This window comes from Taudactylus pleione, unplaced genomic scaffold (genome assembly GCF_031769625.1).
Source record: "Taudactylus pleione unplaced genomic scaffold, aTauple2 ptg000393l, whole genome shotgun sequence".
Classification (NCBI taxonomy): Eukaryota; Metazoa; Chordata; class Amphibia; order Anura; family Myobatrachidae; genus Taudactylus; species Taudactylus pleione.
This window is the reverse complement of record NW_028284794.1, coordinates 4,354,852-4,370,060: the sequence shown is the minus strand read 5'-3', so window position 1 is coordinate 4,370,060 and position 15,209 is coordinate 4,354,852. Positions and strand designations below refer to the sequence as shown.

The following is a 15,209-nucleotide window of genomic DNA, read 5'->3' as shown; positions in this document are numbered from 1 at the left end:
TTGAGTCAGATGAGCTAACGTTGCCTCTTATTAAAACTGATTCAGTAGATTTTCTGGTGGTTTATATTACAAATAGTTCATCTGCTTATGCTAAACCTTGAATTAGGTAGTTGTCAAGCAAACAAGCTTACATCCTTGGTATCAAAACAAAAAGATATGTATTCTGGTTTTTCCTTCAGTGTAGTTTTTATGCCTCATAGTATACGTCATGTGAATGGAAAAAGTCATCTTTAAAATCAAATTGGTACTAAATGTATTTCTAAAAAAGACAAGAGATGGCAGTGATCCAAAATTGATCCAGAAAAGCTAATTGCTTTTAAAAGTATTGTTACATTATAGACATTTAGAGTTGGCCTTCAAGTAAATTTTAATCTAAACTGGATATTTTTAGTATTATAATTATGAGAACTGATAAGAAGGTGTGATATTTAATGACTATGTGCTAGTGATATAGGTATCAGTTTGAGCTATAATCACATTATTGAAAGTAGACAGCATTCTTAGTATTTAGTTTCTTGTATAGTATTTTTTTGGCAGAAAAGAGCATTTAATCTTCAAAATGACAACTGACCCCGACGTGATTTGAACACGCAACCTTCTGATCTGGAGTCAGACACGCTAGCTTCGCGCCACGAGGTCTCTTGTTAAATCTGATTCTGTAGATTTTTCTGGTGGTTTATATTACAAATAGATCATCTGCTTATACTAAACCTTGAATTAGGTAGTTGTCAAGCAAACAAACCTACATCCTCGGTAACAAAACAAAAAGATATGTCTGGTGGTTTTTCCTTTAGTGTATAATTTTTATTCATCACAGTATAGGTCATTTGAATGGAAAAAGTCATCCATAAAATCAAATTGGTACTAAATGTATTGTTAAAATAGACAAGTGATGGTAGTGATCCAAAATTGATCCAGAAAAGATCATTGCTTTTAAATGTATTGTTACATTACAGACATTTAGAGTTGGCCTTCAAGTAACGTATTCTCTAAACTGGATATTTTTAGTATAATAATTATGAGAACTGATAAGAATGTGAGTTATTTAATGACTATGTGCTAGTGATATAGGTATCAGTTTGAGGTATAATCACATTATTGAAAGTAGATAACAATCTTGGTAATTAGTTTCTAGTATAGTATTATTGGGCAGAATAGAGCATTTTATCTTCAAAATGATAACCGACCCTGACGTGATTTGAACACGCAACCTTCTAATATTGAGTCAGATGAGCTAACGTTGCCTCTTATTAAAACTGATTCAGTAGATTTTCTGGTGGTTTATATTACAAATAGTTCATCTGCTTATGCTAAACCTTGAATTAGGTAGTTGTCAAGCAAACAAGCTTACATCCTTGGTATCAAAACAAAAAGATATGTATTCTGGTTTTTCCTTCAGTGTAGAGTTTTTATGCCTCATAGTATACGTCATGTGAATGGAAAAAGTCATCTTTAAAATCAAATTGGTACTAAATGTATTTCTAAAAAAGACAAGAGACGGCAGTGATCCAAAATTGATCCAGAAAAGCTAATTGCTTTTAAATGTATTGTTACATTACAGACATTTAGAGTTGGCCTTCAAGTAAAGTTTAATCTAAACTGGATATTTTTAGTATTATAATTATGAGAACTGATAAGAAGGTGAGATATTTAATGACTATGTGCTAGTGATATAGGTATCAGTTTGAGCTATAATCACATTATTGAAAGTAGACAGCATTCTTAGTATTTAGTTTCTTGTATAGTATTTTTTTGGCAGAAAAGAGCATTTAATCTTCAAAATGACAACTGACCCCGACGTGATTTGAACACGCAACCTTCTGATCTGGAGTCAGACGCGCTACCGTTGCGCCACGAGGTCTCTTGTTAAATCTGATTCCGTAGATTTTTCTGGTGGTTTATATTACAAATATATCATCTGCTTATACTAAACCTTGAATTAGGTAGTTGTCAAGCAAACAAACCTACATCCTCGGTAACAAAACAAAAAGATATGGCTGGTGGTTTTTCCTTTAGTGTATAATTTTTATTCATCACAGTAAAGGTCATTTGAATGGAAAAAGTCATCCATAAAATCAAATTGGTACTAAATGTATTGTTAAAATAGACAAGTAATGGTAGTGATCCAAAATTGCTCCAGAAAAGCTAATTGCTTTTAAATGTATTGTTACATTACAGACATTTAGAGTTGGCCTTCAAGTAACGTATTCTCTAAACTGGATATTTTTTGTATAATAATTATGAGAACTGATAAGAATGTGAGTTATTTAATGACTATGTGCTAGTGATATAGGTATCAGTTTGAGGTATAATCACATTATTGAAAGTAGATAACAATCTTGGTAATTAGTTTCTAGTATAGTATTTTGGGGCAGAATAGAGCATTTTATCTTCAAAATGATAACTGACCCTAACGTGATTTGAACACGCAACCTTCTAATATTGAGTCAGATGAGCTAACGTTGCCACTTATTAAAACTGATTCAGTAGATTTTCTGGTGGTTTATATTACAAATAGTTCATCTGCTTATGCTAAACCTTGAATTAGGTAGTTGTCAAGCAAACAAGCTTACATCCTTGGTATCAAAACAAAAAGATATGTATTCTGGTTTTTCCTTCAGTGTAGAGTTTTTATGCCTCATAGTATACGTCATGTGAATGGAAAAAGTCATCTTTAAAATCAAATTGGTACTAAATGTATTTCTAAAAAAGACAAGAGACGGCAGTGATCCAAAATTGATCCAGAAAAGCTAATTGCTTTTAAATGTATTGTTACATTACAGACATTTAGAGTTGGCCTTCAAGTAAAGTTTAATCTAAACTGGATATTTTTAGTATTATAATTATGAGAACTAATAAGAAGGTGAGATATTTAATGACTATGTGCTAGTGATATAGGTATCAGTTTGAGCTATAATCACATTATTGAAAGTAGACAGCATTCTTAGTATTTAGTTTCTTGTATAGTATTTTTTTGGCAGAAAAGAGCATTTTATCTTCAAAATGACAACTGACCCCGACGTGATTTGAACACGCAACCTTCTGATCTGGAGTCAGACACGCTAGCGTCGCGCCACGAGGTCTCTTGTTAAATCTGATTCTGTAGATTTTTCTGGTGGTTTATATTACAAATAGATCATCTGCTTATACTAAACCTTGAATTAGGTAGTTGTCAAGCAAACAAACCTACATCCTCGGTAACAAAACAAAAAGATATGTCTGGTGGTTTTTCCTTTAGTGTATAATTTTTATTCATCACAGTATAGGTCATTTGAATGGAAAAAGTCATCCATAAAATCAAATTGGTACTAAATGTATTGTTAAAATAGACAAGTGATGGTAGTGATCCAAAATTGATCCAGAAAAGATCATTGCTTTTAAATGTATTGTTACATTACAGACATTTAGAGTTGGCCTTCAAGTAACGTATTCTCTAAACTGGATATTTTTTGTATAATAATTATGAGAACTGATAAGAATGTGAGTTATTTAATGACTATGTGCTATTGATATAGGTATCAGTTTGAGGTATAATCACATTATTGAAAGTAGATAACAATCTTGGTAATTAGTTTCTTGTATAGTATTTTTGGGCAGAATAGAGCTTTTTATCTTCAAAATGATAACCGACCCTGATGTGATTTGAACACGCAACCTTCTAATATTGAGTCAGATGAGCTAACGTTGCCTCTTATTAAAACTGATTCAGTAGATTTTCTGGTGGTTTATATTACAAATAGTTCATCTGCTTATGCTAAACCTTGAATTAGGTAGTTGTCAAGCAAACAAGCTTACATCCTTGGTATCAAAACAAAAAGATATGTATTCTGGTTTTTCCTTCAGTGTAGAGTTTTTATGCCTCATAGTATACGTCATGTGAATGGAAAAAGTCATCTTTAAAATCAAATTGGTACTAAATGTATTTCTAAAAAAGACAAGAGATGGCAGTGATCCAAAATTGATCCAGAAAAGCTAATTGCTTTTAAATGTATTGTTACATTACAGACATTTAGAGTTGGCCTTCAAGTAAAGTTTAATCTAAACTGGATATTTTTAGTATTATAATTATGAGAACTGATAAGAAGGTGAGATATTTAATGACTATGTGCTAGTGATATAGGTATCAGTTTGAGCTATAATCACATTATTGAAAGTAGACAGCATTCTTAGTATTTAGTTTCTTGTATAGTATTTTTTTGGCAGAAAAGAGCATTTAATCTTCAAAATGACAACTGACCCCGACATGATTTGAACACGCAACCTTCTGATCTGGAGTCAGACGCTCTACCGTTGCGCCACGAGGTCTCTTGTTAAATCTGATTCCGTAGATTTTTCTGGTGGTTTATATTCCAAAGATATCATCTGCTTATACTAAACCTTGAATTAGGTAGTTGTCAAGCAAACAAACCTACATCCTCGGTAACAAAACAAAAAGATATGGCTGGTGGTTTTTCCTTTAGTGTATAATTTTTATTCATCACAGTAAAGGTCATTTGAATGGAAAAAGTCATCCATAAAATCAAATTGGTACTAAATGTATTGTTAAAATAGACAAGTAATGGTAGTGATCCAAAATTGCTCCAGAAAAGCTAATTGCTTTTAAATGTATTGTTACATTACAGACATTTAGAGTTGGCCTTCAAGTAACGTATTCTCTAAACTGGATATTTTTTGTATAATAATTATGAGAACTGATAAGAATGTGAGTTATTTAATGACTATGTGCTAGTGATATAGGTATCAGTTTGAGGTATAATCACATTATTGAAAGTAGATAACAATCTTGGTAATTAGTTTCTAGTATAGTATTTTGGGGCAGAATAGAGCATTTTATCTTCAAAATGATAACTGACCCTAACGTGATTTGAACACGCAACCTTCTAATATTGAGTCAGATGAGCTAACGTTGCCACTTATTAAAACTGATTCAGTAGATTTTCTGGTGGTTTATATTACAAATAGTTCATCTGCTTATGCTAAACCTTGAATTAGGTAGTTGTCAAGCAAACAAGCTTACATCCTTGGTATCAAAACAAAAAGATATGTATTCTGGTTTTTCCTTCAGTGTAGAGTTTTTATGCCTCATAGTATACGTCATGTGAATGGAAAAAGTCATCTTTAAAATCAAATTGGTACTAAATGTATTTCTAAAAAAGACAAGAGACGGCAGTGATCCAAAATTGATCCAGAAAAGCTAATTGCTTTTAAATGTATTGTTACATTACAGACATTTAGAGTTGGCCTTCAAGTAAAGTTTAATCTAAACTGGATATTTTTAGTATTATAATTATGAGAACTAATAAGAAGGTGAGATATTTAATGACTATGTGCTAGTGATATAGGTATCAGTTTGAGCTATAATCACATTATTGAAAGTAGACAGCATTCTTAGTATTTAGTTTCTTGTATAGTATTTTTTTGGCAGAAAAGAGCATTTTATCTTCAAAATGACAACTGACCCCGACGTGATTTGAACACGCAACCTTCTGATCTGGAGTCAGACACGCTAGCGTCGCGCCACGAGGTCTCTTGTTAAATCTGATTCTGTAGATTTTTCTGGTGGTTTATATTACAAATAGATCATCTGCTTATACTAAACCTTGAATTAGGTAGTTGTCAAGCAAACAAACCTACATCCTCGGTAACAAAACAAAAAGATATGTCTGGTGGTTTTTCCTTTAGTGTATAATTTTTATTCATCACAGTATAGGTCATTTGAATGGAAAAAGTCATCCATAAAATCAAATTGGTACTAAATGTATTGTTAAAATAGACAAGTGATGGTAGTGATCCAAAATTGATCCAGAAAAGATCATTGCTTTTAAATGTATTGTTACATTACAGACATTTAGAGTTGGCCTTCAAGTAACGTATTCTCTAAACTGGATATTTTTTGTATAATAATTATGAGAACTGATAAGAATGTGAGTTATTTAATGACTATGTGCTATTGATATAGGTATCAGTTTGAGGTATAATCACATTATTGAAAGTAGATAACAATCTTGGTAATTAGTTTCTTGTATAGTATTTTTGGGCAGAATAGAGCTTTTTATCTTCAAAATGATAACCGACCCTGATGTGATTTGAACACGCAACCTTCTAATATTGAGTCAGATGAGCTAACGTTGCCTCTTATTAAAACTGATTCAGTAGATTTTCTGGTGGTTTATATTACAAATAGTTCATCTGCTTATGCTAAACCTTGAATTAGGTAGCTGTCAAGCAAACAAGCTTACATCCTTGGTATCAAAACAAAAAGATATGTATTCTGGTTTTTCCTTCAGTGTAGAGTTTTTATGCCTCATAGTATACGTCATGTGAATGGAAAAAGTCATCTTTAAAATCAAATTGGTACTAAATGTATTTCTAAAAAAGACAAGAGATGGCAGTGATCCAAAATTGATCCAGAAAAGCTAATTGCTTTTAAATGTATTGTTACATTACAGACATTTAGAGTTGGCCTTCAAGTAAAGTTTAATCTAAACTGGATATTTTTAGTATTATAATTATGAGAACTGATAAGAAGGTGAGATATTTAATGACTATGTGCTAGTGATATAGGTATCAGTTTGAGCTATAATCACATTATTGAAAGTAGACAGCATTCTTAGTATTTAGTTTCTTGTATAGTATTTTTTTGGCAGAAAAGAGCATTTAATCTTCAAAATGACAACTGACCCCGACGTGATTTGAACACGCAACCTTCTGATCTGGAGTCAGACGCTCTACCGTTGCGCCACGAGGTCTCTTGTTAAATCTGATTCCGTAGATTTTTCTGGTGGTTTATATTACAAATATATCATCTGCTTATACTAAACCTTGAATTAGGTAGTTGTCAAGCAAACAAACCTACATCCTCGGTAACAAAACAAAAAGATATGGCTGGTGGTTTTTCCTTTAGTGTATAATTTTTATTCATCACAGTAAAGGTCATTTGAATGGAAAAAGTCATCCATAAAATCAAATTGGTACTAAATGTATTGTTAAAATAGACAAGTAATGGTAGTGATCCAAAATTGCTCCAGAAAAGCTAATTGCTTTTAAATGTATTGTTACATTACAGACATTTAGAGTTGGCCTTCAAGTAACGTATTCTCTAAACTGGATATTTTTTGTATAATAATTATGAGAACTGATAAGAATGTGAGTTATTTAATGACTATGTGCTAGTGATATAGGTATCAGTTTGAGGTATAATCACATTATTGAAAGTAGATAACAATCTTGGTAATTAGTTTCTAGTATAGTATTTTGGGGCAGAATAGAGCATTTTATCTTCAAAATGATAACTGACCCTAACGTGATTTGAACACGCAACCTTCTAATATTGAGTCAGATGAGCTAACGTTGCCACTTATTAAAACTGATTCAGTAGATTTTCTGGTGGTTTATATTACAAATAGTTCATCTGCTTATGCTAAACCTTGAATTAGGTAGTTGTCAAGCAAACAAGCTTACATCCTTGGTATCAAAACAAAAAGATATGTATTCTGGTTTTTCCTTCAGTGTAGAGTTTTTATGCCTCATAGTATACGTCATGTGAATGGAAAAAGTCATCTTTAAAATCAAATTGGTACTAAATGTATTTCTAAAAAAGACAAGAGACGGCAGTGATCCAAAATTGATCCAGAAAAGCTAATTGCTTTTAAATGTATTGTTACATTACAGACATTTAGAGTTGGCCTTCAAGTAAAGTTTAATCTAAACTGGATATTTTTAGTATTATAATTATGAGAACTAATAAGAAGGTGAGATATTTAATGACTATGTGCTAGTGATATAGGTATCAGTTTGAGCTATAATCACATTATTGAAAGTAGACAGCATTCTTAGTATTTAGTTTCTTGTATAGTATTTTTTTGGCAGAAAAGAGCATTTTATCTTCAAAATGACAACTGACCCCGACGTGATTTGAACACGCAACCTTCTGATCTGGAGTCAGACACGCTAGCGTCGCGCCACGAGGTCTCTTGTTAAATCTGATTCTGTAGATTTTTCTGGTGGTTTATATTACAAATAGATCATCTGCTTATACTAAACCTTGAATTAGGTAGTTGTCAAGCAAACAAACCTACATCCTCGGTAACAAAACAAAAAGATATGTCTGGTGGTTTTTCCTTTAGTGTATAATTTTTATTCATCACAGTATAGGTCATTTGAATGGAAAAAGTCATCCATAAAATCAAATTGGTACTAAATGTATTGTTAAAATAGACAAGTGATGGTAGTGATCCAAAATTGATCCAGAAAAGATCATTGCTTTTAAATGTATTGTTACATTACAGACATTTAGAGTTGGCCTTCAAGTAACGTATTCTCTAAACTGGATATTTTTTGTATAATAATTATGAGAACTGATAAGAATGTGAGTTATTTAATGACTATGTGCTATTGATATAGGTATCAGTTTGAGGTATAATCACATTATTGAAAGTAGATAACAATCTTGGTAATTAGTTTCTTGTATAGTATTTTTGGGCAGAATAGAGCTTTTTATCTTCAAAATGATAACCGACCCTGATGTGATTTGAACACGCAACCTTCTAATATTGAGTCAGATGAGCTAACGTTGCCTCTTATTAAAACTGATTCAGTAGATTTTCTGGTGGTTTATATTACAAATAGTTCATCTGCTTATGCTAAACCTTGAATTAGGTAGTTGTCAAGCAAACAAGCTTACATCCTTGGTATCAAAACAAAAAGATATGTATTCTGGTTTTTCCTTCAGTGTAGAGTTTTTATGCCTCATAGTATACGTCATGTGAATGGAAAAAGTCATCTTTAAAATCAAATTGGTACTAAATGTATTTCTAAAAAAGACAAGAGATGGCAGTGATCCAAAATTGATCCAGAAAAGCTAATTGCTTTTAAATGTATTGTTACATTACAGACATTTAGAGTTGGCCTTCAAGTAAAGTTTAATCTAAACTGGATATTTTTAGTATTATAATTATGAGAACTGATAAGAAGGTGAGATATTTAATGACTATGTGCTAGTGATATAGGTATCAGTTTGAGCTATAATCACATTATTGAAAGTAGACAGCATTCTTAGTATTTAGTTTCTTGTATAGTATTTTTTTGGCATAAAAGAGCATTTAATCTTCAAAATTACAACTGACCCCGACGTGATTTGAACACACAACCTTCTGATCTGGAGTCAGACGCGCTACCGTTGCGCCACGAGGTCTCTTGTTAAATCTGATTCTGTAGTTTTTTCTTGTGGTTTATATTACAAATAGATCATCTGCTTATACTAAACCTTGAATTAGTTAGTTGTCAAGCAAACAAACCTACATCCTCGGTAACAAAACAAAAAGATATGTCTGGTGGTTTTTCCTTTAGTGTATAATTTTTATTCATCACAGTATAGGTCATTTGAATGGAAAAAGTCATCCATAAAATCAAATTGGTACTAAATGTATTGTTAAAATAGACAAGTGATGGTAGTGATCCAAAATTGATCCAGAAAAGATCATTGCTTTTAAATGTATTGTTACATTACAGACATTTAGAGTTGGCCTTCAAGTAACGTATTCTCTAAACTGGATATTTTTTGTCTAATAATTATGAGAACTGATAAGAATGTGAGTTATTTAATGACTATGTGCTAGTGATATAGGTATCAGTTTGAGGTATAATCACATTATTGAAAGTAGATAACAATCTTGGTAGTTAGTTTCTAGTATTGTATTATTGGGCAGAATAGAGCATTTTATCTTCAAAATGATAACCGACCCTGACGTGATTTGAACACGCAACCTTCTAATATTGAGTCAGATGAGCTAACGTTGCCTCTTATTAAAACTGATTCAGTAGATTTTCTGGTGGTTTATATTACAAATAGTTCATCTGCTTATGCTAAACCTTGAATTAGGTAGTTGTCAAGCAAACAAGCTTACATCCTTGGTATCAAAACAAAAAGATATGTATTCTGGTTTTTCCTTCAGTGTAGAGTTTTTATGCCTCATAGTATACGTCATGTGAATGGAAAAAGTCATCTTTAAAATCAAATTGGTACTAAATGTATTTCTAAAAAAGACAAGAGACGGCAGTGATCCAAAATTGATCCAGAAAAGCTAATTGCTTTTAAATGTATTGTTACATTACAGACATTTAGAGTTGGCCTTCAAGTAAAGTTTAATCTAAACTGGATATTTGTAGTATTATAATTATGAGAACTGATAAGAAGGTGAGATATTTAATGACTATGTGCTAGTGATATAGGTATCAGTTTGAGCTATAATCACATTATTGAAAGTAGACAGCATTCTTAGTATTTAGTTTCTTGTATAGTATTTTTTTGGCAGAAAAGAGCATTTAATCTTCAAAATGCCAACTGACCCCGACGTGATTTGAACACGCAACCTTCTGATCTGGAGTCAGACGCGCTACCGTTGCGCCACGAGGTCTCTTGTTAAATCTGATTCAGTAGATTTTTCTGGTGGTTTATATTACAAATAGATCATCTGCTTATACTAAACCTTGAATTAGGTAGTTGTCAAGCAAACAAACCTTCATCCTCGGTAACAAAACAAAAAGATATGTCTGGTGGTTTTTCCTTTAGTGTATAATTTTTATTCATCACAGTATAGGTCATTTGAATGGAAAAAGTAATCCATAAAATCAAATTGGTACTAAATGTATTGTTAAAATAGACAAGTGATGGTAGTGATCCAAAATTGATCCAGAAAAGCTAATTGCTTTTAAATGTATTGTTACATTACAGACATTTAGAGTTGGCCTTCAAGTAACGTATTCTCTAAACTGGATATTTTTTGTATAATAATTATGAGAACTGATAAGAATGTGAGTTATTTAATGACTATGTGCTAGTGATATAGGTATCAGTTTGAGGTATAATCACATTATTGAAAGTAGATAACAATCTTGGTAATTAGTTTCTAGTATAGTATTTTTGGGCAGAATAGAGCATTTTATCTTCAAAATGATAACTGACCCTGACGTGATTTGAACACGCAACCTTCTAATATTGAGTCAGATGAGCTAACGTTGCCTCTTATTAAAACTGATTCAGTAGATTTTCTGGTGGTTTATATTACAAATAGTTCATCTGCTTATGCTAAACCTTGAATTAGGTAGTTGTCAAGCAAACAAGCTTACATCCTTGGTATCAAAACAAAAAGATATGTATTCTGGTTTTTCCTTCAGTGTAGAGTTTTTATGCCTCATAGTATACGTCATGTGAATGGAAAAAGTCATCTTTAAAATCAAATTGGTACTAAATGTATTTCTAAAAAAGACAAGAGACGGCAGTGATCCAAAATTGATCCAGAAAAGCTAATTGCTTTTAAAAGTATTGTTACATTATAGACATTTAGAGTTGGCCTTCAAGTAAATTTTAATCTAAACTGGATATTTTTAGTATTATAATTATGAGAACTGATAAGAAGGTGTGATATTTAATGACTATGTGCTAGTGATATAGGTATCAGTTTGAGCTATAATCACATTATTGAAAGTAGACAGCATTCTTAGTATTTAGTTTCTTGTATAGTATTTTTTTGGCAGAAAAGAGCATTTAATCTTCAAAATGACAACTGACCCCGACGTGATTTGAACACGCAACCTTCTGATCTGGAGTCAGACACGCTAGCGCCGCGCCACGAGGTCTCTTGTTAAATCTGATTCTGTAGATTTTTCTGGTGGTTTATATTACAAATAGATCATCTGCTTATACTAAACCTTGAATTAGGTAGTTGTCAAGCAAACAAACCTACATCCTCGGTAACAAAACAAAAAGATATGTCTGGTGGTTTTTCCTTTAGTGTATAATTTTTATTCATCACAGTATAGGTCATTTGAATGGAAAAAGTCATCCATAAAATCAAATTGGTACTAAATGTATTGTTAAAATAGACAAGTGATGGTAGTGATCCAAAATTGATCCAGAAAAGCTAATTGCTTTTAAATGTATTGTTACATTACAGACATTTAGAGTTGGCCTTCAAGTAACGTATTCTCTAAACTGGATATTTTTTGTATAATAATTATGAGAACTGATAAGAATGTGAGTTATTTAATGACTATGTGCTATTGATATAGGTATCAGTTTGAGGTATAATCACATTATTGAAAGTAGATAACAATCTTGGTAATTAGTTTCTTGTATAGTATTTTTGGGCAGAATAGAGCTTTTTATCTTCAAAATGATAACCGACCCTGATGTGATTTGAACACGCAACCTTCTAATATTGAGTCAGATGAGCTAACGTTGCCTCTTATTAAAACTGATTCAGTAGATTTTCTGGTGGTTTATATTACAAATAGTTCATCTGCTTATGCTAAACCTTGAATTAGGTAGTTGTCAAGCAAACAAGCTTACATCCTTGGTATCAAAACAAAAAGATATGTATTCTGGTTTTTCCTTCAGTGTAGAGTTTTTATGCCTCATAGTATACGTCATGTGAATGGAAAAAGTCATCTTTAAAATCAAATTGGTACTAAATGTATTTCTAAAAAAGACAAGAGACGGCAGTGATCCAAAATTGATCCAGAAAAGCTAATTGCTTTTAAATGTATTGTTACATTACAGACATTTAGAGTTGGCCTTCAAGTAAAGTTTAATCTAAACTGGATATTTGTAGTATTATAATTATGAGAACTGATAAGAAGGTGAGATATTTAATGACTATGTGCTAGTGATATAGGTATCAGTTTGAGCTATAATCACATTATTGAAAGTAGACAGCATTCTTAGTATTTAGTTTCTTGTATAGTATTTTTTTGGCAGAAAAGAGCATTTAATCTTCAAAATTACAACTGACCCCGACGTGATTTGAACACGCAACCTTCTGATCTGGAGTCAGACGCGCTACCGTTGCGCCACGAGGTCTCTTGTTAAATCTGATTCTGTAGATTTTTCTTGTGGTTTATATTACAAATAGATCATCTGCTTATACTAAACCTTGAATTAGTTAGTTGTCAAGCAAACAAACCTACATCCTCGGTAACAAAACAAAAAGATATGTCTGGTGGTTTTTCCTTTAGTGTATAATTTTTATTCATCACAGTATAGGTCATTTGAATGGAAAAAGTCATCCATAAAATCAAATTGGTACTAAATGTATTGTTAAAATAGACAAGTGATGGTAGTGATCCAAAATTGATCCAGAAAAGATCATTGCTTTTAAATGTATTGTTACATTACAGACATTTAGAGTTGGCCTTCAAGTAACGTATTCTCTAAACTGGATATTTTTTGTATAATAATTATGAGAACTGATAAGAATGTGAGTTATTTAATGACTATGTGCTATTGATATAGGTATCAGTTTGAGGTATAATCACATTATTGAAAGTAGATAACAATCTTGGTAATTAGTTTCTTGTATAGTATTTTTGGGCAGAATAGAGCTTTTTATCTTCAAAATGATAACCGACCCTGATGTGATTTGAACACGCAACCTTCTAATATTGAGTCAGATGAGCTAACGTTGCCTCTTATTAAAACTGATTCAGTAGATTTTCTGGTGGTTTATATTACAAATAGTTCATCTGCTTATGCTAAACCTTGAATTAGGTAGTTGTCAAGCAAACAAGCTTACATCCTTGGTATCAAAACAAAAAGATATGTATTCTGGTTTTTCCTTCAGTGTAGAGTTTTTATGCCTCATAGTATACGTCATGTGAATGGAAAAAGTCATCTTTAAAATCAAATTGGTACTAAATGTATTTCTAAAAAAGACAAGAGACGGCAGTGATCCAAAATTGATCCAGAAAAGCTAATTGCTTTTAAATGTATTGTTACATTACAGACATTTAGAGTTGGCCTTCAAGTAAAGTTTAATCTAAACTGGATATTTTTAGTATTATAATTATGAGAACTGATAAGAAGGTGAGATATTTAATGACTATGTGCTAGTGATATAGGTATCAGTTTGAGCTATAATCACATTATTGAAAGTAGACAGCATTCTTAGTATTTAGTTTCTTGTATAGTATTTTTTTGGCATAAAAGAGCATTTAATCTTCAAAATTACAACTGACCCCGACGTGATTTGAACACACAACCTTCTGATCTGGAGTCAGACGCGCTACCGTTGCGCCACGAGGTCTCTTGTTAAATCTGATTCTGTAGTTTTTTCTTGTGGTTTATATTACAAATAGATCATCTGCTTATACTAAACCTTGAATTAGTTAGTTGTCAAGCAAACAAACCTACATCCTCGGTAACAAAACAAAAAGATATGTCTGGTGGTTTTTCCTTTAGTGTATAATTTTTATTCATCACAGTATAGGTCATTTGAATGGAAAAAGTCATCCATAAAATCAAATTGGTACTAAATGTATTGTTAAAATAGACAAGTGATGGTAGTGATCCAAAATTGATCCAGAAAAGATCATTGCTTTTAAATATATTGTTACATTACAGACATTTAGAGTTGGCCTTCAAGTAACGTATTCTCTAAACTGGATATTTTTTGTATAATAATTATGAGAACTGATAAGAATGTGAGTTATTTAATGACTATGTGCTAGTGATATAGGTATCAGTTTGAGGTATAATCACATTATTGAAAGTAGATAACAATCTTGGTAATTAGTTTCTAGTATAGTATTATTGGGCAGAATAGAGCATTTTATCTTCAAAATGATAACCGACCCTGATGTGATTTGAACACGCAACCTTCTAATATTGAGTCAGATGAGCTAACGTTGCCTCTTATTAAAACTGATTCAGTAGATTTTCTGGTGGTTTATATTACAAATAGTTCATCTGCTTATGCTAAACCTTGAATTAGGTAGTTGTCAAGCAAACAAGCTTACATCCTTGGTATCAAAACAAAAAGATATGTATTCTGGTTTTTCCTTCAGTGTAGAGTTTTTATGCCTCATAGTATACGTCATGTGAATGGAAAAAGTCATCTTTAAAATCAAATTGGTACTAAATGTATTTCTAAAAAAGACAAGAGACGGCAGTGATCCAAAATTGATCCAGAAAAGCTAATTGCTTTTAAATGTATTGTTACATTACAGACATTTAGAGTTGGCCTTCAAGTAAAGTTTAATCTAAACTGGATATTTTTAGTATTATAATTATGAGAACTGATAAGAAGGTGAGATATTTAATGACTATGTGCTAGTGATATAGGTATCAGTTTGAGCTATAATCACATTATTGAAAGTAGACAGCATTCTTAGTATTTAGTTTCTTGTATAGTATTTTTTTGGCATAAAAGAGC

The 15,209-nt window shown here is 31.6% G+C and overlaps 8 non-coding genes across 8 annotated transcripts; all 8 read right to left on the bottom strand.

Annotated features, from left to right (window-relative positions):
- Positions 1–1,789: 1,789 nt before the first annotated feature.
- TRNAW-CCA (transfer RNA tryptophan (anticodon CCA)) lies at positions 1,790–1,861 on the bottom strand. Its single transcript has one exon. It is a non-coding gene; the product is annotated as a tRNA-Trp (tRNA).
- Positions 1,862–4,233: 2,372 nt separating this feature from the next.
- TRNAW-CCA (transfer RNA tryptophan (anticodon CCA)) lies at positions 4,234–4,305 on the bottom strand. The gene has a single exon. It is a non-coding gene; the product is annotated as a tRNA-Trp (tRNA).
- A 2,372-nt stretch (positions 4,306–6,677) lies between these two features.
- On the bottom strand, positions 6,678–6,749 carry TRNAW-CCA (transfer RNA tryptophan (anticodon CCA)). The gene has a single exon. It is a non-coding gene; the product is annotated as a tRNA-Trp (tRNA).
- Positions 6,750–9,121: 2,372 nt separating this feature from the next.
- TRNAW-CCA (transfer RNA tryptophan (anticodon CCA)) lies at positions 9,122–9,193 on the bottom strand. The gene has a single exon. It is a non-coding gene; the product is annotated as a tRNA-Trp (tRNA).
- A 1,150-nt stretch (positions 9,194–10,343) lies between these two features.
- On the bottom strand, positions 10,344–10,415 carry TRNAW-CCA (transfer RNA tryptophan (anticodon CCA)). The gene has a single exon. It is a non-coding gene; the product is annotated as a tRNA-Trp (tRNA).
- A 1,150-nt stretch (positions 10,416–11,565) lies between these two features.
- On the bottom strand, positions 11,566–11,637 carry TRNAW-CCA (transfer RNA tryptophan (anticodon CCA)). The gene has a single exon. It is a non-coding gene; the product is annotated as a tRNA-Trp (tRNA).
- A 1,150-nt stretch (positions 11,638–12,787) lies between these two features.
- Positions 12,788–12,859, bottom strand: TRNAW-CCA (transfer RNA tryptophan (anticodon CCA)). Its single transcript has one exon. It is a non-coding gene; the product is annotated as a tRNA-Trp (tRNA).
- Positions 12,860–14,009: 1,150 nt separating this feature from the next.
- On the bottom strand, positions 14,010–14,081 carry TRNAW-CCA (transfer RNA tryptophan (anticodon CCA)). The gene has a single exon. It is a non-coding gene; the product is annotated as a tRNA-Trp (tRNA).
- Between the last annotated feature and the right edge of the window lie 1,128 nt (positions 14,082–15,209).